This window comes from Pleurodeles waltl, chromosome 11 (genome assembly GCF_031143425.1).
Source record: "Pleurodeles waltl isolate 20211129_DDA chromosome 11, aPleWal1.hap1.20221129, whole genome shotgun sequence".
NCBI lineage: Eukaryota > Metazoa > Chordata > Amphibia > Caudata > Salamandridae > Pleurodeles > Pleurodeles waltl.
The window spans coordinates 811,480,793-811,505,894 of NC_090450.1; the positions used below are offsets into that span (position 1 = coordinate 811,480,793).

The 25,102-nt window shown below is 45.3% G+C and overlaps 1 protein-coding gene across 1 annotated transcript in view; it reads left to right on the forward strand.

The window, feature by feature from the left end:
• The window catches only part of CABP7 (calcium binding protein 7), an 840,279-nt gene that overhangs the window by 666,955 nt on the left and 148,222 nt on the right, over positions 1 to 25,102 (forward strand). The gene's annotated exons all lie outside the window — the stretch shown is intronic.

Below are 25,102 nucleotides of genomic sequence, written 5' to 3' on the forward strand. Positions count from 1 at the left end.
CGGCAAGTGATCAAGAAGCAAAGCAAGATCTGACCACATTTGCCTGTCATATTCAGCTAGAATGGCTAATGCACTTTATGATCTGATGGAGATGGCCGACATTTCTGCAAAACGTTTGCCTATGTTGTCTAATGAACCCTCTGGCGGCGCTGAACAAGGGGCAGGTGGGTTCCTTAAACCTCTTTGAGCTGCTTGCATTACTACTGAATCCGCTGTAGAATTACCTATTAAGCAGGCTGTTGAGGAATCTGGGCCCTTATATTTCTTGTCCATCCGTGGGTCCACAGCCGTGACCGATGCTGGATTTTTCATTAATTTTAGACCTTACTCCCAAATATGATTGCCAATTGGGATGGAACAAACACATCTTCTCATAGACTCTTTAAAGTCACAGACAAAACACTCTGTTTGCTTAACTGAAATAGGCATATCAAACCTCTTGGAAGCACCTTCCATTACTTCATGGAATCCCCCAATATTCTCGGGCGTGAATCGAGCTGAAGATGGTGTAGGTAAAGAAGATGAAGGCGCAATGTAATCATCTCATTTGTGACCAGGTGTACCTGGGTCCTTAAGCAAGTCTCCTTCCCCAGGTTGGTCATCCTGATCACTGTGTATGTAGTCATCCCTGATGGTTATCGTGGGAATTTCTACCATGTTTTCTCTAACCTTTTCTGGTACAGGAGTTGCAGGTAAGTTATGTACAACAGGTGGGACCATACTTCCCGGAGTGAGAGGGACTGGCACATGCAAATCTGGGAAGTGCTTATAATAATCATTGAGCATATGCCTCAAGTCAGATACCAGTGAAATAGGCACTTCAGTGGTATCTTGCTGCACAGGTTGTTTCTCCTACTCTTCTTGCTCATTGTAAGTGTAGTGCTCTTGAAAAGAGTTGTATCTGTGCTGCTTGCAGGTTGTAAAAAAGTAGTCACCTTCCAAGTAACTGTAAGTGTCTTTGTCATGATTGTCACCATCGTCCTCAGAGTTCTGATATTTCACACGCAGCTGTGAAGGGCTCTATGCAGACCCAAAATACCCTTACCTTCTGATTCCTCAGAGTCTAGAACATGGAAAGGATACAGTATGGATATCTTGCTGGGAGATGGCAAACTGGTTCTAGTTGGTCAGAGACTAACTTTGTCTTTTTTGTTCCAGCATCAATTATGAGATTTTCTTTGTGATTGTTATTGTTGTCGACACTAGTCTCGTTGATGGTGAATTGAACACTGCCTTCAACAAAGCAGATGAAACTGTGGCTGTCGACAGAGCGGCCGTTGACGAGGCGGTCATCGATGGGGGTGGCCATCGTTGCTGTCAATGATGAGGTGGTGGTGGTCATCAGAGCTGGTGTCAACAAAGCAGTAGTGGTTGTAGTTGTTGACGTCGACATGTCTGTCTTTACAGAAGAAATATCCATTGACTAATTCTTTGCTGAAGCTGCTTTTCCCGTCAATGGGTCCATTGACGGTCTCACCATCGTTGACAAGGATGTTTTTTGAGGAGTGACAGACAGGAGACAATGATGTGAAAGATTTCCTCTGTTCTGTTTTCTTAGACAGGTCCTTATCTCCAGTTTTCAACCTTTTAGAGTCTTTCATAGATGAGGTTGAGCTCTCATTTTTAAGTTTGTGCTCCTAAAAGGTGATACTAGGACTTTCCTCCTCCTCATATCCAGAATGACCTGGATTTTTCTTTCTTTTGCAGCCATAACAGCAATGTGGCTTCCCTGTCTTTAAGAGTTTTTGCAGGAAACGTTCTGCAGTGTTTACAGTCCTTGGGCACATGGTTATGATGGTGGCAATAAAAGCACTACTTGTGATCCACAGGATCTACTTGTTCTGAAAAGCCTTTTTTTAGGCCTCTCAGCCATGTAAAAATAAAATAAAATAAATAAAGCACAGTACTGCAACAATGACTCCAACTGGTCCTGAATAGTAGAAGAGAGGTAAAAAGTTCACTAATTGTAGCTCGGGAGACTTCCTCACACATGACGTGCGGTTAGAAATCCGAGGTATAGTGGCTCTGCAGGGGTGATGTGGTCATGGGTCCAGCCTCTGATTGGCTGAAGTTTGGGTCTATTAAAACAATGTGAATTGGTTAACAATGTCAATTGATTTTCTATGGCCTGTTAATGTACTATCTTAAAATATCATGGTGCACGGTGTACATGACGGGGAAGATTCAAGCATGTGAAGCTATGAAAGATTCAATACTGAAGAAAAATTAGGAAACGTTTAAAGCGGGTTCTCAAATATCTCCCTCCTCTATTTAATCAAAACATTCTGACATTAAGACTGAAACATGCAGGCTGCCAGTAAACTCCCTGGTGATCAGTAGCTTTACTGTGTTCTAATGAGCAACTAGAGTGCTAACATTCTGAATTCATGCCAAAAGTGTGGCACCTCTGAATGGCACCTTGATGGAATTTAAATGGAAAAATGAAAGCATTTTCTACTGAGAATACTGCAGCAAATTAGGAAATTAGTCTGTAACGAGAGATAGCAGCGAGGTGAACCTTTACAGAAGCAACCTTTACAGACAAATGTACCAGTCCTGATCTAGCCAGAGAGAGCAGGCAAGGCACAATTTGTTCTGGTGATGAATTAAGAGGGTGGATTTTGTTTCGTAGACACCAAGAACAAAAAAGCTTCCATTTAATCTATAAGATTTGCTAGTGGATTCAGCTCTCACCCTGGATAACATTTACCTGCAATCCTGAGGGATTTCTAAATCCTTGAAGTCATTGAATTCAGGAGCCATGCATGCAGTTGGAGGGAGGTGGATGCAGGTGGAAGATCTGCCCCTTGCTCATGGTGGTCTCTGGGGTTATTGTTACTGGAAGACGATAGGGTTTGGACAGAAGGAGCTCCGTGAACCAGTGCTGGTGGAGGATCACGCGGTACGGTTCTCCCTTCATTTTCATGAGATGCCTGGAGATAAGACAGTATGGAGGAAAAGCGTAAGTAAAGAACCCTGATCATCTTATCCAAAATGCATTCCCCTATGACCCTCTTTGAGGCAGAAACCCAGCATTTTTGGTTCCCTTGAGATGCAAAGAGATCTAACTTCGGTGTGCCCCACCTCTGGAATATGGAGATGAGAATCGGCTGATTGAGTTTCCACTCGTGGCAGGTCTAGCTCAGGGTATCTGCTAGATTGTTCCTTACAGCTGGAAGATTTTCCGCCTTGATGAAGATGCAGTGTAGTAGGACCCATTTCCAGATACTTTGAGCTTCTAGAGATAAAATGTGAGACTTCTTACCTCCCTGCTTGTTGAGGTAATGCATGCAGGTGGTGTTGTGTATGAGGACACAAGACTCTTGTATCCTCAGAAGGAATGACTGGCTCTCAATTCTAGGAAATTGATGTGTATTTTGGAAAGTGAAACACTCCATCTGCCCCTAATTTGGAGATCCTGAAGATGGGCTCCCCATATTTCCAGTGAGGCATCCATGGTGAGAATTAAATCTGGAAGTGGAGAGAAGAATGTTAGCCCTGCAAGAAGATTGTTGGAAGACTGCCACCAAAGGAGTGCCTTTTTCATGCCCAGAGTGATCCGAATTAGGTCGTCGAATTATCCAATCACTTGCAGCCATTGTTTGGCTAGCTGTTCTTGGAACTGTCTCATTCTGAGACGTGCATGAGGCACCATGAGAATGGCTCAGGACATCATGCTGAGAAAAGAGTTGAGGTGATGGACAGAAACAAACTTTTTTTCTGGACAAATAGTGAGCCAGCGGCATAATACTCCTTTGTCTCTCTGCGGACAAGAATGCCTTGTCTTGTAGGGTGTCCAGAGTTGCCCTGAGAAAAGTTATCCTCTGAGAGGGTGACAGAACAGACTTTTGGTAATTGACTGTGAGTCCCACAGAGCGAAACAGTTGCAGGCAGGTTGACGTGACTTCTGAAGCCTGCCGAAGAGATGGCGCTTTTACAAACCAGTCATCGAGATACGGAATAAGCAGCAGACCCTTTAGCCTTAGATGTGCTGCTAACGGGGCGAAGCATTTGGTGAAAACTCGGGGAGCTGAGCGGAGGCCGAAAGGTAGGACTTTGAACTGATAGTGAACACCTGCCACAGTAAAGCGGAGAAGCTTTTGATGTTAGGAATGGATAGGGAGGCGGAAGTATGCATCTTGCACACCAAGGTTGGTCATAAAATCTGTGTGGCCGAGTAGTTGCAGTATCTTCTGGAAAGTGACCATACGGAAGGAATTTTTCTGCAAGTACTTGTTGAGTTTTGTGAGGTCCAGAATGGGATGCCATTTTCCCAACTTTTTCTTTACTGGAAAAAAGCGAGAATAGAAACCTATTCCTCTTTCAGAGTGTGGAACTTTTTCTATGGCATCTTTTTGTAGCATGATGGCTGCTTCTTTCCTGAGCAAGTGGAGATGGGACGAAGTGATCTTTGTGGCAGATGAGGAGGTGGAACTTGAACAAACTCCAGAGTATGGCCATATTTTATTATATCCAGGATCCACTTGTCCGTTGTAATTTGTTGTCTTTAGTAGTAATAGCAAGTGATGTGTGCTTATCTGAGTGGTAGGGTAAAGGGAACTTTTGGCAGGCTCCACAGGATTGTCACTGTTTTCTGACAGTGTCTCTGGATTGTGCAGGTTGTTTATGTCTGGGCTGATGTCTGGAGAATGCAGGTTGTGGTGGTGTATGATAAGCTTGGTGCTGTTGGAAGGTGGGGTGAAATAATTGGTAAGTCTGAAGTTGGTATCTTTGAAAGCTCCCATGAAAGCAGTAGGTTTCTCAACCACGAACTCCACAAAGAGGTGTCTTCCTGTACTGGAGAGTTCTCAAGGGCCTAGCGTATCTTTATCTGCCTTAATGGCCTGCAAGGGGTAATTTATGTGCTTTTCAAAAAGCGTATTGCCGTCAAAAGGTATTTCCAGGATTTTGCTCTGTACTTTAGGGCGAAATGTGGTAGCTTTAAGCCAACCTTGGCATCGAAGAACGGTGGCACCAGCAAACTAACGAAATGCAAGAGAAGCTATTTCCATAAATGCACCAATGATTTCAGAAGCGGATCTTTCTCATTCCATTAATATTTTCCGTACCTCTTGTTTTTTATCTTCTGGTAGGAGATCTAAATATGATGCAATGACTGACCGCATCTGGAAGTTGTATCGCCTCAATATCGCTAAGGCATTGGCTACGCACACTGTAGTACGTGAAATGGTAGTGAATTTTTTGCCAATATTATCCAGTCACCTAGCTTCCTTGTCAGGAGGTGAAGTGATAGGCGTGGATGGATTTTTTGATCTTCACTGCGCAGCCTGGGTGATTACAGAGTCTGGTTTTGGATGTCCCAACAAACATGCAAACGCGTTGTCAGTGGCCTTCTATTTTTTGTCAGTCCTGGGAAGGACTGTGATAACCATAGCTGGTGCTTTCATTATCTTCAAGCCTTCTTCCCATATAGGATCAATTATAGGGATCACCCTCACTGTTCTTTTGACTGATCCTTAAAATCGTAAAGAAAGAAGCCAGACTCCATAACCATCATAGGAAGCTGAAACCAAGTAGCAGTTCTCTCCTTCAAGGCATCCACGCTTTTATCAGAGAATAACGGGTCATGCCTTGGTGGCACGGAAAAGTGCGAGGCTGGTGTCATTCTAGGCATGGGAGGAGGCATGAGAGGTGAAGATGGTAGTGGTGGAGGGGGTGGTAGTGCTCCCTCAGGTGAGGTAAAGCAGGTGCAGTAGTCCTGCAACATGGCAAGTAAGTCCTGCAGCAATGCTACAGGAAGCTGAACCATGAACTCATGAATGCGGCCCATATATTGCTGGGTTTTGTAGTACAATACTGTTTGTGTCACGACTTACACGCTGCTTTAAACTGGAGTCCGCAGAACGAGTGGTGAGGATCTTGTTCCTGAATGTTCGCCATTGGCCCAGGTAGGGGCGACTCTTTCTGGTAGCCACAGTGCTGCAGACAATGGAAACGCCAAGAGCAGGCCGTGTCCTTCAGAAGTAGTGCCAGAGGGAAAAAAACCCTGAAAGGGGAAAAAACCTCCAAAAAGGAAAGGTTCCTGAAACAGGAGCAAAATGAATAGGTAAATACAAGAGCAAAGTACAGGAAAAAACACTGTAACAGACGTGAGCCAGTATCGAATACGAGAAAGCAGGAGCGAAGACACCATCCAAACAGAAAGTGTTGCAGCGCAAGGAGAGAAAGAATCACAGCCCCTAAATACCAAAAAGCAGAAAGCGACCAACAGGAAGTACAAGGACACCATCTTAGATAGGGAAAAACACATAGAACATAATGGACTAGGAGCCATAGAGAGTAGGGAATGAAGGCATGCTGGGAAGAGAGGGGTAATATGGGAAAAGGAAAAAACATAAAGGAAGGCACAATGAAGAGACAGAAAAAGAAGAAGAGAAGAAGAACAGGTGAGTGGGGGAGGTCAGACCTGCATGAAAGCACATCGTGCTAAGAACGAGGCCCCATGCCCAATTTGGGGCCTCGTACTGTGCACAGCAGGCTGGGGATGTTTGGCTCGTGCCGCACACGGCGGCGCGACAGTTTGTGGAACTCCTGAGTATAATAGCCATCATACTTGTCCTCATCTTTGTGATATTTTACACAAAGCTGAGACACACTATGTGCTGGGACAAATAAAACATCATCATCTGACTCTCCCAAAAAAAGAGGCTATGGTAATATTTGGGGAGGATCCTGAAGAAAATGCCTGGTCGACGGGGCTGTCGACGAGAACACCGACAATGCTAACACATGAGTAACTGGCAAGGTTGAAGGCCTCTTTATTGTAAGTGATGATGGCATAGATGAAGGCTTCATCGACGGTAGCGGCAGTGATAATTGTGCTGCTGATGATGAAATAGCTAGAAGCGTCGACAAGGTTGTCTTTGTTGGCGGTTTTGTCATCGTCGACGATGTGATGGTAGTCGACGATGTGGTGGTTGTCGACAGTGTGGTGGTCGGTGTAGGAGGCTGGACTGGCTTGTAGTGAGTACCAAGGGGTACTTGCACCTTGCACCAGGCCCAGTTATCCCTTATTAGTGTATAGGGTGTCTAGCAGCTTAGGCTGATAGATAATGGTAGCTTAGCAGAGCAGCTTGGGCTGAACTGGGAGACGTGTGAAGCTACTACAGTACCACCTAGTGTCATATGCACAATATCATAAGAAAACACAATACACAGTTATACTAAAAATAAAGGTACTTTATTTTTATGACAATATGCCAAAGTATCTTAGAGTGTACCCTCAGTGAGAGGATAGGAAATATACACAAGATATATATACACAATAGCAAAAATATGCAGTATAGTCTTAGAAAACAGTGCAAACAATGTATAGTTACAATAGGATGCAATGGGGAAACATAGGGATAGGGGCAACACAAACCATATACTCCAAAAGTGGAATGCGAACCACGAATGGACCCCAAACCTATGTGACCTTGTAGAGGGTCGCTGGGACTATTAGAAAATAGTGAGAGTTAGAAAAATAACCCTCCCCAAGACCCTGAAAAGTGAGTGCAAAGTGCACTAAAGTTCCCCTAAGGACCAAGAAGTCGTGTTAGAGGAATAATGCAAGAAAGACACAAACCAGCAATGCAACAACTGTGGATTTCCAATCTAGGGTACCTGTGGAACAAGGGGACCAAGTCCAAAAGTCACAAGCAAATCGGAGATGGGCAGATGCCCAGGAAATGCCAGCTGCGGGTGCAAAGAAGCTTCTACTGGACAGAAGAAGCTGAGGTTTCTGCAGGAACGAAAAGGGCTAGAGACTTCCCCTTTGGTGGACGGATCCCTCTCGCTGTGGAGAGTCGTGCAGAAGTGTTTTCCCACCGAAAGAATGCCAACAAGCCTTGCTAGCTGCAAATCGTGCGGTTAGCGTTTTTGGACGCTGCTGAGGCCCAGGAGGGACCAGGAGGTCGCAAATTGGACCAGCAGAGAGAGGGGACGTCGAGCAAGACAAGGAGCCCTCTCTGAAGCCGGTAGCACCCGGAGAAGTGCCAGAAACAGGCACTACGAGGATGCGTGAAACGGTGCTCGCCGAAGTTGCACAAAGGAGTCCCACGTCGCCGGAGACCAACTTAGAAAGTCGTGCAATGCAGGTTAGAGTGCCGTGGTCCCAGGCTTGGCTGTGCACAAAGGATTTCCGCCGGAAGTGCACAGGGGCCGGAGTAGCTGCAAAGTCACGGTTCCCAGCAATGCAGCCCAGCGAGGTGAGGCAAGGACTTACCTCCACCAAACTTGGACTGAAGAGTCACTGGACTGTGGGGGTCACTTGGACAGAGTCGCTGGATTCGAGGGACCTCGCTCGTCGTGCTGAGAGGAGACCCAAGGGACCGGTAATGCAGCTTTTTGGTGCCTGTAGACTGTCTACTAGGAAATGATTTGGAGACATCAGCTTGGTCAGATGTGGAGTTGGAGGCCCATGCAGCAATGCTGGGCATCCCAGGGCATATTTTTGCTTTGACAAGGGCTCAGGCCAAAAAGCAAAAAGGACAGGGAAGCTTGGATCCTGGAAGAATGGACCAAGTGCTCCCTAAAGCTAGGGCTAGTAGAAGCAAACCACTTCCTACTATCCCTCCCTCTACAGTGGATTCAACTTCTGAGGAAGAAGAATTCCCTCCCTGTGCAGAACCTACACCAGAGGAGCTGAAAGCAGACACTGCTGAGCTTTTGGGTGAAGGGGGGCCTGCCAGAGAGGAGCTGAGTGTGGCACAGCAAACCTGTCCCACATTAGAGGGTCTCAGACAGCAAGCTGTCAAACAGGCTAATGGGGATGTCAGTGACTCTCACAGAGTTTACTGGGAGGACAACCTCTTGTACACTGAGCATAGGGATCCTAAACCTGGAGCTGCCAGGAGATTAGTGATTCCTCAGGAGTACAGAAAGTTCCTCCTAACCCTGGCACATGACATTCCCCTAGCTGGGCACCTGGGTCAAATGAAAACTTGGGACAGACTTGTTCCCCTGTTTCATTGGCCTAGGATGTCTGAGGACACAAAGGAATTTTGTAAGTCCTGTGAAACCTGTCAAGCCAGTGGCAAGACAGGTGGCACCCCAAAGGCACCCCTTATTCCACTGCCTGTGGTTGGGGTTCCCTTTGAAAGGGTAGGGGTTGACATAGTTGGCCCCCTTGACCCTCCTACTGCTTCAGGCAATAGATTTATCTTAGTGGTAGTGGACCATGCCACAAGATATCCTGAAGCAATTCCTTTAAGGACCACTACAGCACCTGCAGTGGCAAAGGCCCTCCTGGGAATATTTTCCAGGGTGGGCTTCCCAAAGGAAGTAGTATCAGACAGGGGAAGCAATTTCATGTCTGCATACTTAAAGGCCATGTGGAAGGAGTGTGGTGTAACGTACAAGTTCACAACACCCTATCATCCACAAACAAATGGACTGGTGGAGAGATTTAATAAAACTCTCAAAGGCATGATTATGGGTCTCCCTGAAAAACTCCGCAGGAGATGGGATATCCTTCTACCATGCCTCCTTTTTGCCTACAGGGAGGTACCCCAGAAAGGAGTGGGCTTCAGCCCCTTTGAACTTCTTTTTGGACACCCTGTTAGGGGTCCACTCACACTTGTAAAGGAGGGTTGGGAACAACCTTTAAAAGCTCCTAAACAGGATATTGTGGATTATGTACTTGGCCTCAGATCAAGGATGGCTGAGTACATGAAAAAGGCCAGTAAAAACCTTCAGGCCAGCCAAGAGCTCCAGAAGCAATGGCATGATCAGAAGGCTGTTTTGGTTCAGTACCAACCAGGGCAGAAAGTGTGGGTCTTGGAGCCTGTGGCCCCAAGAGCACTCCAAGATAAATGGAGTGGTCCCCACACAATTGTTGAAAAGAAGGGAGAAGTCACCTATTTAGTTGACTTAGGCACTGCCAGGAGTCCCCTTAGGGTGCTCCATGTCAACCGCCTGAAACCCTACTATGACAGGGCTGATCTCACCCTGCTCATGGCAACTGATGAGGGACAGGAAGAAGACAGTGATCCTCTACCTGATCCCTTCTCTTCCACAGAACAAGATGCTCTTGTGGAAGGTGTAGTTTTGGCTGATTGTCTTACTGCTGAGCAGAAAGATAATTGCATAAATCTCCTAGATCAATTCTCTGAACTCTTCTCTACTGTGCCAGGTACCACTTCTTGGTGTGAGCACACTATAGATACTGGAGACAGTTTACCTGTCAAAAGTAAGATCTATAGGCAGCCTGACCATGTCAGGGACTGCATAAAGCAAGAGGTCCAGAAAATGTTAGAACTAGGAGTAGTTGAGCACTCTGACAGTCCATGGGCTTCTCCTGTGGTACTGGTACCAAAACCCCATTCCAAAGATGGAAAGAAGGAAATGCGGTTTTGTGTAGACTATAGAGGTCTCAACTTGGTAACCAAAACTGATGCTCACCCTATACCCAGGGCAGATGAGCTCATAGATACACTGGCATCTGCCAAGTATCTAAGCACTTTTGATTTGACTGCAGGGTATTGGCAGATCAAATTGTCAGAAGATGCTAAACCCAAGACTGCATTTTCTACCATTGGAGGACATTACCAGTTTACTGTAATGCCTTTTGGTTTGAAAAATGCACCTGCCACTTTTCAGAGGTTGGTGAACACAGTTCTGCAAGGGCTGGAAGCTTTCAGTGAAGCATATTTGGACGATATAGCTGTCTTTAGCTCCAGCTGGGATGATCACCTGGTCCACCTATGGAAAATTTTGGAGGCCCTGCAAAAGGCAGGCCTCACTATCAAGGCTTCAAAGTGCCAGATAGGGCAGGGTAAGGTGGTTTATCTGGGACACCTTGTTGGTGGGGAACAGATTGCACCACTTCAGGTGAAAATCCAAACAATTATTGATTGGGTTCCCCCTACCACTCAGACTCAGGTGAGAGCCTTCCTAGGCCTCACTGGGTATTACAGGAGGTTCATTAAGAACTATGGCTCCATGGCAGCCCCTCTTAATGACCTCACATCCAAGAAAATGCCTAAAAAGGTATTATGGACAGCAAACTGTCAGAAAGCTTTTGAGGAGCTGAAGCAGGCCATGTGCTCTGCACCTGTCCTGAAAAGCCCTTGTTACTCTAAAAAATTCTATGTCCAAACTGATGCATCTGAATTAGGAGTAGGGGCAGTCCTATCACAACTTAATTCTGAGGGCCAGGATCAACCTGTTGCTTTTATTAGTAGGAGGTTGACCCCTAGAGAAAAGCGTTGGTCTGCCATTGAGAGGGAGGCCTTTGCTGTGGTCTGGGCTCTGAAGAAGTTGAGGCCATACCTGTTTGGCACTCACTTCATTGTTCAGACAGACCACAAACCTCTACTTTGGCTAAAACAAATGAAAGGTGAAAATCCTAAATTGTTGAGGTGGTCCATATCCCTACAGGGAATGGACTATACAGTGGAACATAGACCTGGGAGTAGCCACTCCAATGCAGATGGACTCTCCAGATATTTCCACTTAGACAATGAAGACTCATCAGGTCATGGCTAGTCTTATTGTCCTTCGTTTGGGGGGGGGGGGTTGTGTAGGAAAGTACCATCTTGCCTGGCATGTTACCCCCATTTTTCACTGTATATATGTTGTTTTAGTTGTATGTGTCACTGGGACCCTGGTAACCCAGGGCCCCAGTGCTCATAAGTGTGCCTGAATGTGTTACCTGTGTAGTGACTAACTGTCTCACTGAGGCTCTGCTAATCAGAACCTCAGTGGTTATGCTCTCTCATTTCTTTCCAAATTGTCACTAACAGGCTAGTGACCATTTTTACCAATTTACATTGGCTTACTGGAACACCCTTATAATTCCCTAGTATATGGTACTGAGGTACCCAGGGTATTGGGGTTCCAGGAGATCCCTATGGGCTGCAGCATTTCTTTTGCCACCCATAGGGAGCTCTGACAATTCTTACACAGGCCTGCCACTGCAGCCTGAGTGAAATAACGTCCACGTTATTTCACAGCCATTTTACACTGCACTTAAGTAACTTATAAGTCACCTATATGTCTAACCTTTACCTGGTAAAGGTTAGGTGCAAAGTTACTTAGTGTGAGGGCACCCTGACACTAGCCAAGGTGCCCCCACATTGTTCAGAGCCAATTCCCTGAACTTTGTGAGTGCGGGGACACCATTACACGCGTGCACTACATATAGGTCACTACCTATATGTAGCTTCACAATGGTAACTCCGAATATGGCCATGTAACATGTCTATGATCATGGAATTGCCCCCTCTATGCCATCCTGGCATTGTTGGTACAATTCCATGATCCCAGTGGTCTGTAGCACAGACCCTGGTACTGCCAAACTGCCCTTCCTGGGGTTTCACTGCAGCTGCTGCTGCTGCCAACCCCTCAGACAGGCATCTGCCCTCCTGGGGTCCAGCCAGGCCTGGCCCAGGATGGCAGAACAAAGAACTTCCTCTGAGAGAGGGTGTGACACCCTCTCCCTTTGGAAAATGGTGTGAAGGCAGGGGAGGAGTAGCCTCCCCCAGCCTCTGGAAATGCTTTGTTGGGCACAGATGTGCCCAATTCTGCATAAGCCAGTCTACACCGGTTCAGGGACCCCTTAGCCCCTGCTCTGGCGCGAAACTGGACAAAGGAAAGGGGAGTGACCACTCCCCTGACCTGCACCTCCCCTGGGAGGTGTCCAGAGCTCCTCCAGTGTGCTCCAGACCTCTGCCATCTTGGAAACAGAGGTGCTGCTGGCACACTGGACTGCTCTGAGTGGCCAGTGCCACCAGGTGACGTCAGAGACTCCTTCTGATAGGCTCCTTCAGGTGTTAGTAGCCTATCCTCTCTCCTAAGTAGCCAAACCCTCTTTTCTGGCTATTTAGGGTCTCTGCCTCTGGGGAAACTTTAGATAACGAATGCAAGAGCTCATCCGAGTTCCTCTGCATCTCTCTCTTCACCTTCTGATAAGGAATCGACTGCTGACCGCGCTGGAAGCCTGCAAAACTGCAACATAGTAGCAAAGACGACTACTGCAACTCTGTAACGCTGATCCTGCCGCCTTCTCGACTGTTTTCCTGCTTGTGCATGCTGTGGGGGTAGCCTGCCTCCTCTCTGCACCAGAAGCTCCGAAGAAATCTCCTGTGGGTCGACTGAATCTTCCCCTGCCTGGCTACCACAACTTTCTTTGGACCAGTAACCCCCCCCCCAGTTGAGATTAACAACAGCCATGGGGTGGCTAAGTGTGTTGTTGTGAGCATCGGTTACTTGGTACTGGTGACCAAGTAGGTGTTGTTCAGGGTGGACCAGTTTTTCTATGACCATAGTCACACTGGCCCCAGTGTCCCTGTAGGCCTGAACCTCAACACCATTTATTAGGGGTAGTTGCTTGTACTTATCCATATTAAGGGGACAAGCAACTAAGGTGGCTAAATCAATAGCCCCCTCAGAGACTAACACAGCCTCTGTGGCCTCCCTAACAAGGCCAACCCCAACTAAGTTACCAAAAGTGAGCCCAGCTACTCCCTTGGATTGGCTATTAGTAGGTTTGCTCCCACCACCACTGCTATTAGTAGGGACACTAGGTGTAGCAGTAGAGGTTGTAGTGGTAGGAGGCTTGGTGCCTTTCTTTGGACAACTGGGATCTGTTGTCCAATGGCCTTTTATTTTACATAAATAGCACCATGGTTTCTTTTCCTTGTTCTGATTAAAAGAGGATTTGGGCCCACCACCCCCACCAGAGTTTTTTTGTGGGCCTGATGAAGACTCATTTTTAGATTTGTCCCCACCCTTGTCAGAAGACTTACCATCTTTCTTTTTGTTGCCATCTTTGTCACCCCCTGTATGAACTTTTATGTTCACTCTTGTTCTGACCCATTTGTCTGCCTTCTTTCCCAATTCTTGGGGAGAGGTCAGATCAGAGTCCACCAAGTACTGGTGCAACAAATCAGACACACAATTATTAAGAATATGCTCTCTCGGGATCAAGTTATACAGGCTTTCAAAGTCAGTAACCTTACTGCCATGTAACCACCCCTCCAAGGCCTTCACTGAATGGTCAATGAAATCAACCCAGTCTTGTGAAGACTCCTTTTTGGTCTCTCTGAACTTTATCCTGTACTGTTCAGTGGTTAAGCCATAACCATCCAGGAGTGCATTCTTAAGAACTTGGAAATTATTAGCATCATTTTCTTTCACAGTAAGGAGCCTATCCCTACCTTTTCCACTAAATGATAGCCATAGGATAGCAGCCCACTGCCTTTGAGGGACATCCTGTACAACACAGGCCCTCTCAAGTGCAGCAAACCATTTGTTAATGTCATCCCCCTCCTTATAAGGGGGAACTATCTTATGCAGATTCCTGGAATCATGCTCTTTTGCAGGATGACTATGGGGAATACTGCTGCTGCCACCATGGGTTTCTAAACCCAGTTTCTGTCTCTCCTTCTCTACTTCTAAAGTCTGTCTATCCAAATCCAGCTGTTGCTTCTTGAGCTTCAGTCTGGTTTGTTCCACTCTCAATCTATTGAGCTCCCTTTCTAACAATCTGTCATCAGGGTGGGTGGGAGGGACATGCCTTGAAACAGAAGTATGGTGAGAATGGACAGAAGGAGACCTGTCCCTTACAGAAGCCACCCTAACAGCTTGGCTAACAGAAACATCACTACCAGTATGGTGAGAATAAATGCTTTTGCTATGATGTGAGACAACACTATTTATATGGTGTGGCTCATCATCATTACCAACTATGCTAGACTGTCTAGTAATGGGCAGGCTAGGAAGTTTCTTTCCTGAATCTTTTCCTGGGGGAGTCCCTGTATCAGATTGAGAACCATTAGCTACTTTGTCAACAGATTGGGCACTTATGGCCTTATCCTGTACTCTAAGCATGTTAATTAACAGTTCTAAGGAAGGATTCTTCCCTACACTCAAACCTCTCTCTATGCAGAGACTCCTTGCTCCTTTCCAGCTAAGGTGATCATATGCAAGTTTGGACAGATCAACATTTTGGCCTGTGCCAGACATTTTTAGAGAGAGTTAAAGTGATAGTCAAAGAAAAAAAAATTGTCAGAGCTTTTAGAAAGACAGAGAAAAAAACTTTTTAAACTTTTTAGAACTTTTTGAAAGTTTAGAAGTACTTTTCAGCACTTAGAAAAGAGTGAAAAGAGGAAATGCAAAACTTTTTGGCTATGTGTATATACACTGACCTTGTTTTGTATATTTTTCTCTTATGAAAAGTACAATGACAAGAGTGGTAAGTAGTCTCAAAGCACTTATCCCACCGCTGCACAACCAATGTAGGAGGCTGGACTGGCTTGTAGTGAGTACCAAGGGGTACTTGCACCTTGCACCAGGCCCAGTTATCCCTTATTAGTGTATAGGGTGTCTAGCAGCTTAGGCTGATAGATAATGGTAGCTTAGCAGAGCAGCTTGGGCTGAACTAGGAGACGTGTGAAGCTACTACAGTACCACCTAGTGTCATATGCACAATATCATAAGAAAACACAATACACAGTTATACTAAAAATAAAGGTACTTTATTTTTATGACAATATGCCAAAGTATCTTAGAGTGTACCCTCAGTGAGAGGATAGGAAATATACACAAGATATATATACACAATAGCAAAAATATGCAGTATAGTCTTAGAAAACAGTGCAAACAATGTATAGTTACAATAGGATGCAATGGGGAAACATAGGGATAGGGGCAACACAAACCATATACTCCAAAAGTGGAATGCGAACCACGAATGGACCCCAAACCTATGTGACCTTGTAGAGGGTCGCTGGGACTATTAGAAAATAGTGAGAGTTAGAAAAATAACCCTCCCCAAGACCCTGAAAAGTGAGTGCAAAGTGCACTAAAGTTCCCCTAAGGACCAAGAAGTCGTGTTAGAGGAATAATGCAGGAAAGACACAAACCAGCAATGCAACAACTGTGGATTTCCAATCTAGGGTACCTGTGGAACAAGGGGACCAAGTCCAAAAGTCACAAGCAAGTCGGAGATGGGCAGATGCCCAGGAAATGCCAGCTGCGGGTGCAAAGAAGCTTCTACTGGACAGAAGAAGCTGAGGTTTCTGCAGGAACGAAAAGGGCTAGAGACTTCCCCTTTGGTGGACGGATCCCTCTCGCCGTGGAGAGTCGTGCAGAAGTGTTTTCCCACCGAAAGAACGCCAACAAGCCTTGCTAGCTGCAAATCGTGCGGTTAGCGTTTTTGGACGCTGCTGAGGCCCAGGAGGGACCAGGAGGTCGCAAATTGGACCAGCAGAGAGAGGGGACTTCGAGCAAGACAAGGAGCCCTCTCTAAAGCCGGTAGCACCCGGAGAAGTGCCAGAAACAGGCACTACGAGGATGCGTGAAACGGTGCTCGCCGAAGTTGCACAAAGGAGTCCCACGTCGCCGGAGACCAACTTAGAAAGTCGTGCAATGCAGGTTAGAGTGCCGTGGACCCAGGCTTGGCTGTGCACAAAGGATTTCCGCCGGAAGTGCACAGGGGCCGGAGTAGCTGCAAAGTCGCGGTTCCCAGCAATGCAGCCCAGCGAGGTGAGGCAAGGACTTACCTCCACCAAACTTGGACTGAAGAGTCACTGGACTGGGGGGTCACTTGGACAGAGTCGCTGGATTCGAGGGACCTCGCTCGTCGTGCTGAGAGGAGACCCAAGGGACCGGTAATGGAGCTTTGTGGTGCCTGCGGTTGCAGGGGGAAGATTCCGTCGACCCACAGGAGATTTCTTCGGAGCTTCTGGTGCAGAGAGGAGGCAGGCTACCCCCACAGCATGCACAAGCAGGAAAACAGTCGAGAAGGCGGCAGGATCAGCGTTACAGAGTTGCAGTAGTCGTCTTTGCTACTATGTTGCAGTTTTGCAGGCTTCCAGCGCGGTCAGCAGTCGATTCCTTATCAGAAGGTGAAGAGAGAGATGCAGAGGAACTCGGATGAGCTCTTGCATTCGTTATCTAAAGTTTCCCCAGAGGCAGAGACCCTAAATAGCCAGAAAAGAGGGTTTGGCTACTTAGGAGAGAGGATAGGCTACTAACACCTGAAGGAGCCTATCAGAAGGAGTCTCTGACGTCACCTGGTGGCACTGGCCACTCAGAGCAGTCCAGTGTGCCAGCAGCACCTCTGTTTCCAAGATGGCAGAGGTCTGGAGCACACTGGAGGAGCTCTGGACACCTCCCAGGGGAGGTGCAGGTCAGGGGAGTGGTCACTCCCCTTTCCTTTGTCCAGTTTCGCGCCAGAGCAGGGGCTAAGGGGTCCCTGAACCGGTGTAGACTGGCTTATGCAGAATTGGGCACATCTGTGCCCAACAAAGCATTTCCAGAGGCTGGGGGAGGCTACTCCTCCCCTGCCTTCACACCATTTTCCAAAGGGAGAGGGTGTCACACCCTCTCTCAGAGGAAGTTCTTTGTTCTGCCATCCTGGGCCAGGCCTGGCTGGACCCCAGGAGGGCAGATGCCTGTCTGAAGGGTTGGCAGCAGCAGCAGCTGCAGTGAAACCCCAGGAAGGGCAGTTTGGCAGTACCAGGGTCTGTGCTACAGACCACTGGGATCATGGAATTGTACCAACAATGCCAGGATGGCATAGAGGGGGCAATTCCATGATCATAGACATGTTACATGGCCATATTCGGAGTTACCATTGTGAAGCTACATATAGGTAGTGACCTATATGTAGTGCACGCGTGTAATGGTGTCCCCGCACTCACAAAGTTCAGGGAATTGGCTCTGAACAATGTGGGGGCACCTTGGCTAGTGCCAGGGTGCCCTTACACTAAGTAACTTTGCACCTAACCTTTACCAGGTAAAGGTTAGACATATAGGTGACTTATAAGTTACTTAAGTGCAGTGTAAAATGGCTGTGAAATAACGTGGACGTTATTTCACTCAGGCTGCAGTGGCAGGCCTGTGTAAGAATTGTCAGAGCTCCCTATGGGTGGCAAAAGAAATGCTGCAGCCCATAGGGATCTCCTGGAACCCCAATACCCTGGGTACCTCAGTACCATATACTAGGGAATTATAAGGGTGTTCCAGTAAGCCAATGTAAATTGGTAAAAATGGTCACTAGCCTGTTAGTGACAATTTGGGAAGAAATGAGAGAGCATAACCACTGAGGTTCTGATTAGCAGAGCCTCGGTGAGACAGTTAGTCACTACACAGGTAACACGTTCAGGCACACTTATGAGCACTGGGGCCCTGGGTTACCAGGGTCCCAGTGACACATACAACTAAAACAACATATATACAGTGAAAAATGGGGGTAACATGCCAGGCAAGATGGTACTTTCCTACAGTCGGCAACAGTGTAGGAATCATTGACGAGGAATTCATTGACGTTTTAGGGATCCCCATCAAAGATGTAGACATTGTTTGTGTACCCACTGTTGACGCCGCAGTTTTGGCTCGCAATGAAACTTTTGTTGGCGGTGGAAGGTGAACGCATTCCAATGGTAACTTTTTAGTTGACGGTGATTTCAAAAGCGCTGCCGTTGAGGAGGGGGAGTCTGGAGAAGAATTTCCAGGTTTTAAGGTTTTTGGAAGGTCAGAGTCAGCATCAGTAGGACATAAACACTTTCCTTTTTGTGAGGAGCTTTATGAGGATTCATGGCATGTCTTTTTGGAGGTTTTCTTGTTACTTTCAGGAGACTCTTGTGATCTCTTCCTCTTTTTATGTTTTTCAAGAGTGATGTGAGAGCTTGAAGTATCCTGATCCTCAGAGATGACGTTAGATTTGGTTTTAAGTTTGTATAACGATATTAACAAACTACCCTCCCAGTCTTTTAAGGGTTTGGTTGAAAAGGCTCTACAAATCTTGCCATCTTTGACCTTATGCATTGGGTACAAGCAACATAAACAGTCCTTCTGAGGATCCTCTTAATGAAGTCTTCTTATCACAGGATCCACACAACCTGAAGAGTCCTGTTTTTTTTTAGAAGAGTCCGACATGGTAAACAGTAAATAGTTCCAAATATCAGAGATGTGAGGAAAAACTGAGCAGAGCTCAGGTAGACTCCCTGTCACATGACGTGCGGTAGAAAATATGAGGGACTCAGCCTCTCTTTGAAATGTTTTTCAAGGCACTGTTGTCTGATTGTTTTTAGCTCAAATGTAGTTCTTTTTTACAAAAGGATATGGATAGGTGCTGTTGCAGTGGCTATCCATTCCATTTTAATATATGGTAATTTTATTTACTGCTTTTCTAGTGATACTGTAGGACTCCCACATCAACTGCGGGAAGATTCAAGCATGTGGATCTATTAAAGATCTAATAATGGAGAACTAGGACTAGAGGAATGTAATTTTTCCATCTGCATCGCAGGATCTTGGTTGATAGTCATCAACTTTGAATAGAGTAGCAAGCTGAAGGAAAAAAAAACTACAGCGGCTGACAAGTAGGTGTATATGGTGAATGGCCTATGTGTACAAACTGTAATAACTACACTGTTGTGATCCAACACCCTAAAACAGAAGAATGGAATTATTTCAACAGATTCCTCAATGATTCCTACCTGAACATTGCTTTGGCTTGAGTGTCTGGGTCTAGACAATATTGTCTTGTAAATGTGTGTATAGACCTCCAAGTGGCTGCCTTACAGATTTCTACGAATTTGTCTGACCCAGGTTGTTGTTGCTGCCTTCCCTCTTGTAGAGTGAGCTTTAGGTTTGCCTGACAAAGGCTTATTAGCAATTTGGTAGCACAAAGAAATACACAAAACTATCCATCTTGATATAGATTTGGCATTTGAAGCCACCAAGCCTTGTCTCATAGAGCCATAGTTTATGAAAAGGTGGTTTGCCTTCCTGTTAACCTTCCGCCTGTCTAAACAGAAACACAGCACTCTTAACATCAAGAGAATGCAGAGTTCTCTAATCTGCAGTAGTAGGTTAAGGCAAAAATGTTGAGAGTGTGATTGATTGCTTACTATGAAAATCTGAAACCACTGTAGGTAAAAAGGAAGGATGTGTATGCAGAACTTCTATATTATGATGGAAAATTGTGAAAGGTTCTAAAGATCACAAAGCATGTAACTCACTAACTATACATGCAGAGGTTATGGCTATCAAAAAGACAGTTTTCACTAACAAATGTTGTAAAGTTGATTTATGCATCAGTTTGAAAGGTGGGCCCATTAGCTTTGACAGTACCAGGTTTAATTCCAAAGCAGGAGGAGGTTTTCTAACTGGGGGAAACCATTATTAAGTCCTTCTAAAAAATCCTTGATCACAGGAATCTTGAAGAAAGATGGCTGCACTGGAGAATTTCTGTATGCAGTAATCGTTGCTAAGTGCATCTTGACGGATGAGAACTGAGCTAGTCTCCCAGCCGGGTGAGGACACCTGCCCTGTGGCCTGGAGAACCAGTGCCTGTCTGTTTGCCATGACCATTGGGCCCTGTGAGGAAGAGGAGATTGTTAGAGGGAGAAAACCTGAATGGGCAATCCTGCCATGTGGATTTTCTTAGGGAGATGTAAGGGGACGGTTGCCGCACCAATTGGGATCTTACCTGTGTGCAGGAAAAGTTAGCAACCCCTATATGTCAGAGGGCTGCTGTGAAGTAAACTGTGAACAAGTCCTGGCAAAAGTATTGGGGTATGATTCCGACATGTTTGATACCAAACATGCCCAGGTTCAGAGTTACCATCATGTAGCTGGACACAGTGTCCAGTACACGGATAAAATGGCTTCCCCGCACTTAAGAAGTCCAGGAAAATGGAGCTGGAATTTGTAGGGACACCTCTGCTCATGCAGTGGTGCCCTCACACACACAGGGACTTGCACCCTGCCCTCTGGGCTAGGAGGGCCCACCATAGGGTTGACTTACAGTGACCTTGTGCAGTGACCTGTAGGGAAAGCCATTTTACGCAGGCTGCAATGGCAGGCCTGCAGTCACATTTTGCAAGGGCTCCAATGGGTTGCATAATATATGCTACAGCCTATGGAGAACCCCTGGTGCCCCAGTGCCTATGGTACCTAAGTGCCATATACTGGGGACTTACATGAGGGTGAGTAAAGTCCCAATCAACCAAATTTAGAGGGAGAGAACACATTAACTGTTGTCCTGGTTGGCAGGATCCCAGGGAACACAGTCAAACACACACTGAGAGCAGGCAAAAAGTGGGGATAAACATGCCAAAAAGAGGCTACTTTCCTACAAGTAGTATAACTGTTGCTAAATTTTCATCCCTGGAGTTACAATCGGCTTTGAGGACTAGTCCACCGGACCCAATATGAATCTAATATTCAGTCTGTGCTCATCCAGTGGCCCATAATAGTCAAATCAACATGACCATGACCTAGAACACTTTAACTGGAGACAGTGATGGGTTCCTAACTACTCTTACTTTTATCACTAGCTGCAAACCTTGAAAATGTATTGCTGTTCTTTCCAGTTGACAACTCATACCAGACACAAATATTGATCCCTGGTTCCACTTTTCTTCGTAAATGTCCCTCATGGGTCGGATCCAATGATTTCTCCCAAATACCATATGGCAGTATTGGTCTCCTATAAAAACTATATGTTCATTTGACCACAACCCATCCCTAACTTCCCAACACATAATATATTCTTCTGACAGATCTGCCACCTTTTGTTAATCATTACCTCTATATTGCTTTACAAAGTTCAATATTTTATCCAAATTGGTGCATTTGTCCCATTCCTCACATTTGATTCCTGGAGATCCACCACCAAAACGGCTTCTTTAATATAACTATCATCCTCTTATTGACTGTTAACTAATGGCAAACATAACAGAATTTCTACACCAGGCAGAAATCCCATCTTAAGCAATATCCCTCCACTCCTAACATCCACAGCGAAATGTGAGGTACAGTAATATCTGCTCTTTTACTAATAAGACCAACAACTATCAGCTTATATTCCATATGAACTATGAAAAGGCTTTATCATAGATAGAAGCTGAAATGACCTCTCACCTAAAAATAACCAAATGATTTCCTTTTCACAGCAGAATCATTTGTCAGTGCATTCCTTAATGCTCTGGCCACAAACACAATGACGCCTACTCACAAAGGTATCTTAGGCCATAAAGTTATGTTTAAGGTTGAACATAACTCATTTACATCTGCCAGGAATTCACAAATAGTGTCCTAGTAGGTGTAAATGTGTTTACTACTGTAGATTTCTCCACCAAGAGTGTTCAGAAAAAAAGAGTAGTAAAAATCTCACTCACAGGATGGAAGGTGGATGTTTCAAAGTATAGGTTGGCTTAGGAAGTTTAGGAACCATTTCCCTACTCCTCTCTGACCACTTTCATCAATGAGGGAATTGCTTCAGCCGAAGGGAATGGAACACAATATTTAGCAACCCTTTGTCTCTTGATTTCAGTCCACTCTTCTGAAAGCAGAGAAACTGCTTGCCTCACTGTAGTGGGCAATGGAGGGGAAGGGTACAGGGTGTTATTGTCTGCCTCCCGAAGAATTCCTTCTTCCAGGTGTTGTTGGTTTTGACATCACATTGGGTTTAAATGCCTTTCTCTGGTATGGGTATCTCAGGCCCAGCGGTACAGTGGTGGTGGTTTGTAGGGTCAGTGAGTGTAATGAACGTGTTGGTGGCTCTTACCCTTGAACTTTTCATGCTCCTAGCAGACTGGTTTGAGGGTCTATGCTTCATTATTCAACTTTATGATTTCTTCATCAGTGTGATAACCAAAGATAGCGGAGTCTGAGAAAGAACTATGCATGACCTTCAATTGGGCCTCTGGCTTCACAGTGGTTAGAAAGAGACAGGAAGATCCTCTAATTGAAATCTTGTGGTAACAGGGAGTGAAATCTAACTCTACTGAGTTGACAGGTGCTCTGATTACCTGGTTAGCAACTAACGCTACCAAGTTGGTAGCTGTACTGATTACTGGGTTGGCAACCACGGAAGCCTCACTGACCTTCTCTCAAGTCTTGTTGGAGATGCTTTGGCAAATAGTCATGAAAGTTCTCAAGCTGTCTGGGATTTCTTGGTAGCGTCTTCCCAAAATATAAGTTGCTCTGGTGTTTTGAAGCTGTGATGCAGACAACCACCAAACCATTCAGCCTATACATGCTATCTTTTACACTCTCTCTCTGGAAGTGCTGGTCTCTGATGATAAGATGTGTCTACAGCTAACTGATGTAACTATTGTAGAGTCTGATTTGGGTTCAGACTTCAAAAAAGGAGGATCTTGTTGAGGATCTGTGCACGTTTTGTAGAAGACTTGGGGTTGCAATCTTAATCACAGGAATTGTCTGGAAATGTATTCTGATATGTTTAATAAACCAGACACCAAAGCACATGAAGCCTTTAGAGCAACCACAGGATATATCTCTATCATAACTGGCACTGTAGGATGGGATACTAAGCTTTTAAGCCCAACTGGTCAAGACCTCACAAAAGAAAGTGATATCATCTATAGGCGTAACATGGGTGTGTAGAATGAATAGGTTTCCTCTGTGACCGTATAAAGATATTTATCTCTCGCTGAAGAGCTCTGCCTTCTTTCTAGGGTGTGAGCTGTATCTCTGGACTATGACAGGGGTTTAGAAGATGGAGATGACTGCCTCTTAGCCTTCCCACTGGAGACACTTATATGGTCTTGGACACCGTTCTTAGTGGAGAAAGCTGGGAAGGTTCTTGTGAAGGGCCCCAAGTAGAGGGATGGGTAAAAAAGGCATTAAGAGCAGAGGATGAGAAACTGGAGTTACAGGCGTTGGCAAGGTTGGAGGAGATTTTGAAATGCTTTCTTTTGTGGTTTGCCATTTCTTTGGCTCAAAACACAAATTTGCCAACGGTAAAAATGAGTGATCAAGAGAACAACATGGCAGATGGCGCAAATCAATGGCACAAATTAATGGCTTGTGTGTGGTGCATTACTAATCATAATAGGCACATTTCTGTGGTTTTGCACACTTGAGCCCGAACCATTTCAGTTTTTAACTGTGTTTTTTTCAGTAAATTAACATTTTCTTACAAACCTCCTAATACTTACTTGCTTTACATCTTCCCCAAACAACATTTTCTTTTGAAAGTAAAAGGCACCATCAAAGATCTTTTGGAATGACCCCTGGAAGACAGTGGTAGCCAGGCTAAATGGCATGTGACAATACCTGTAGGCCGCTGCAGGTGAGCCAAAAGCTATTACATGTCACGAATCAGTATGAAGTAACAGGAGCTGTGACTAACTAGTAGTCACTTGGATTAGGTTAACGGGCAGTGAGAGGACTGGAGGGAAGCTGATCAGAATAAGGATGCAGAGACAACAACAAAGGCATCTTATTAGATGCAAGGTGTTTTTTTTAAATAACCCACATATTGTCCTGTCATCGCTCTTATTCGTCACTTACAGTTAAGGCTCTACTGTACAACCAATGTATCTTTCCATCGCAGATACTGACATAAATTTAAGCGGCATAAGCAAGCCGTTTCCTGTCAAGAATAAAAGGTTTGCTTAATAAAACCTTGAAGGAATATTTACTGTCCATACATATTATGTTACATGTTGATATGAATATATTATGGAAATGACGAGAATATATTTGAAAACAGCAAATAAAATGTGTTGTCCTTATAGGGACTGAAAGTAGAACTGTGGCCTAATTTTTTTTTTACACTTCTCCTTTCTATCTACCATAGATTTTGTGTGACTACTTCAACTGCATACTTCCTAGCACAACTACTATTTTTCAGATAGCATCAACAGAAAATATATTTAGTTAATGTAACACTGAAGGAAGGATTCAACTCCCCTGTGAACTACATTGACCCTTACTGAGTTTCGTGTCCCTGACTAATAGAAAAACAAACAGGCATGTCTACTCGCTTCCAGAAAGCAAAAGGGAAAAGGCAGGTATGGGGAGAGAAACCGAATGAAAAAGACAGGAAGAGAAAGAGAAAGGCACAGTGAGAGCGAGAAAGTGGACTGGAATAAAAGATAAGGAATAAAACAAAGATATGGCCTTATGATTTTCGTTGCACTTCTCTCGAGTGTTCAATTAACCTACAATAGCTGCTGTTCACTTTCGGGAAAACTGTGCGCTTCACTTTAGCTAATTCACTCTCTTTCTCTCTCCCCTTCCTAATTCTTTGAATTGCTGCCTTCTCTTTGATCAGTTAAGAAATGGGTAAGCTTCCTACTTTCTCTCATGGTTACTCTTTCCTTTTGACATC